This window comes from Grammomys surdaster, unplaced genomic scaffold (assembly GCF_004785775.1).
Source record: "Grammomys surdaster isolate TR1022 unplaced genomic scaffold, NIH_TR_1.0 97, whole genome shotgun sequence".
Lineage (NCBI taxonomy): Eukaryota > Metazoa > Chordata > Mammalia > Rodentia > Muridae > Grammomys > Grammomys surdaster.
In genome coordinates, this window is record NW_021604576.1 from 5,467,313 (window position 1) to 5,470,816 (window position 3,504).

Genomic DNA, 3,504 nt, shown 5'->3' on the forward strand with positions numbered 1-3,504 from the left:
ACACACACACACACACACATATGGTGTAAATAGTGATGAAGATTTAGGAGAGATTTGCAGGAGAAAAGGGAATATTCACTGGAGTAAGAAAAGGGAAGGGAGAGTAATATATATTTTAATTGCAATTTGAAAAGTTAAAAATTAATTTTATAAAGAGTCTTATGGTCTGAGAAAATATCTATGTTTTCTTTCTCTTTATAGTGTCTTTCTTTCATTAGTTTTTTCCATTTTGGTTATGAACAGGATGTTAAATTTTACACATCAAATGAACAAAATCATTAAAATTAAATGTAATAGTGTTCAAAGATTTCACAAATACACATATTTATTTATATATTTGAATATATAATAACAGAAATCCAAATTATTTTCATTTTAAAAGTTAGTTCCTGACCATCAACAATGGTAATTCTGTCACTGTGGAGCATCAGGGCCTAGGATTCCCTTGGGAATGGGAAACTGTTTATGCAAGAGTTTGAAGGCACAGGCAGTTCCTACTCCATTTCATTCTCTTGAGGAGGGATTCGAACCTCTGAAACAGAGGAAATGTGAGTGGAGCAGCTTCAAAGGTCTTATTTTGGAGCTGGAATTTTGGAAATAATTGATTTAAGTTTTTGCTATGGGACAGTTACATTTTCCTGCAGTGGCAGACTGTCCTTTGGTCATAAGGAAAGATGCTCTGGGTTTATTCTAGCCATGTCATCAATATCTTTGCCATTTGTTGTACCTCTTTCAGTCCATTCCAATGAAACAAAATTCACTGTGCTTATATTGGCACTGTGAATTAAGTCATTGCTTCATTGAATGTTGATGGAGAGACCAGGAAACAATTGGGCTTGAGGTAACTCCATGAACTCAGGAACACCAATGTGTAACACAAATGCAAGAAGCTTGGAAACCACCACTCTGCTGACATGTGCTGCCAGTGAGGAGGCAGAAAAGCAAGAGCACTCCACTTGAAGCACCTATTCTTCAAACTCTGTGAATTCAGTTCAGAGGAAATCATGTATTGTGAAGGAGATGTAGAAAATGAAAAACAAGCAGGAAGAGAAGAGGGCCCAGAACTTGGAGATAAGAATAAAGCAAGCTCATGAATATAACAGCAGCTTTCCAAACTGGGAGTTTGCCTAGATGATTAAATAATTTCAGATTAGTATGGAATGTAACCCACTTACTGTGGCTGACCCTATTGAAGAGCATAGGATCTGTGTCTGTGTTAGGAAGTGGCCACGAATAAACAAGAACTGATCAAGGAAGAAATTGATGGGATATCTGTTCCCAGCAAGTGTCTGTTCCTGGCGCATGAACTCATTACAAGTGAACTTAAGGAAGTACCTGGAGACCCAGGCTTTCTGCATTGCCTTTGATAAATCAGCTTCCAAAGAATCATCTACAGGTTCACAGCAAGACTGCAGGCCACTGATACAGATGATTTTTGAAGGGGGAATAGTAACAGGCTTTGCCTATGGACAGACAGGCAGTGGGAAGATACAGTAGGTGGAGACCTGTCTGATAAAAGTAAGAATGCATCTAAAGGGATCTATGCAAGGACGTCTTCCTTCTGAAAAATCAGTCTCGATACCGGAACTTAAACTTGGAAGTTTATATGACATTGTTCGAGATCTACAATGGGAAGGTGTTTGATCTGCTCAAAAGAAAAGAAAAGAAAAGAAAAAAACGCCAACTTACATGTGCTACAAGACAGCAAGCAGCAGGTGCAGGTTGTGGCACCGCAGGAGTGTCTGCTTAACTGTTTTGATGATGTCTGACATCATCAAGATGATCAGCACGGGCAGCACCTACTGGACTTCTGGACAAACATTTGCCAACTCCAGTTCCTCTCCGTCCCATGCCTGCTTCCAGATTCTTCTTAAGCAGAAGGAAGGTTACATGGCAAATTCTCTTTGGTGGTTATAGCAGGGAATGAAAGAGGAGCAGACACTTCTCATGCTGACTGACAGACTACCATGGAGGGTTCAGAAATTATCAAGCCTCTCCTGGCTCTGAAGGCAGGCATCAGGACGCTGGGACAGAGCAAGGCTCATACCTCATTCAGTGAGAGCAAGCTGACATGGGTGCTGAGGAACTTATTCACTGGGGAGAACTCAAGGACGTGCATGATAGCGATGATCTCAGCAAGCATAAGCTTGAAGTGGAAACTTCTAGTTCTTTGGAAACTTAATTATGCCAAATGATATTTTGCTGTAGCACACAGGTGAAAGGATGTCTTGCTAAAGCAAACACATGGAAGACTATTTTCCTGAAGCAGACACAGGAGAAAGAATGTTTTGATATAGCAGACACATGAAAGGACAATTAATGAAGAAGTGTAAGTATGACCTCACAGACAGGGGAAGATGAGCTCTGAGCCTTGGTTTGGTTTGCTCTGCCTTGCTGTTCTTCACTAAAGACACACATGTGTTGATTTACCTTTCATAGTGTTGTTGAGCTCAACTTGTAGTAATGCTGCTGTTGAGAGAATCTCACCAAGGACCTGCTTGCTACTTCAGCAGCCTTGCCTCAGGCTGGTTGGCGAGCCTGGTGGTTTCGTCAGGAGTTGCCTGGTGTCTGCTTGCTGAAAGGACTGGACTGTAGCTGCCAGTTTGTGCCTGGTGTCTGCCTGCCTAGAGGACTGATCTACCATGGCTGAATCATATTTAGTGTTTGCAATGGGACTGAGATGCTGGGCTGAATTGCTGCCCAAGAAGATCGAGCTCACCTCCAAAGAACTATTGCTGAACAGATCCACTTCTCCCATAATATCTTTTCTCTTCCACTACCTCTGCTGAGTAGTGTGCTACAGGGGAGGTTGAACCCTTATTAAAAGTAGGTCACAAGTAATTTATGTCTTCATAAGCTTCTCTGAATATACTTTAAACACTCTGAGATATGTAGATAGAGTCAAGAAGCTGAGTCCCCTCAGCAGGCCCAATGAAGAACAACAAGTTCAGTTGGAAGCCAGCTCTACTGGGACCTGTCTGGTAGATAATGAAGAGAAAGAGCTGTATTCCCAGATGTCCAGCTTTAATGAAGCCATGACTCAAATCAGGAAGATGGAAGAGAGGGCCATGGAAGAGCTCAAGGAGATTGTACAGCAAGGACCAGGCTGGTTTTTGCTCTCTAAGATGATGGATCAGCCAGAGTATGATTTGAGACCTTTGTGAATAAGGCAGAATCTGCTCTGATACTGCAGACTAAATACTTCTGAGGCCTTCGAGAAGTCATCAAATCCCTGGGCCTGGTCATGCAGCTGAAAGAACAGGCTAGCAAACAAATAAGCCTTGAGAAATGGCACCAATGATGACTTCAAATAAAGATCTGTTTGGTATCACACTAGCCCCTTCCTCTCCCCAGAAAATTTTGGACACCTTCTGGCTCTGGTTAGGAACTAAGATGGATGGGTTTTGATAAATGTCAACTAAGTGGTATCAGGCCCAGGAGAGCTGGTTTGAAAAAGGAAGAAGGAGCTTTAATGACTGTACTTCCATTTCTTCTCTCTTTTGG

The 3,504-nt window shown here is 41.8% G+C and overlaps 1 pseudogene; it reads left to right on the forward strand.

The window, feature by feature from the left end:
• Positions 1–849: 849 nt before the first annotated feature.
• Positions 850–3,301, forward strand: LOC114631590 (annotated as a pseudogene).
• Positions 3,302–3,504: the final 203 nt, after the last annotated feature.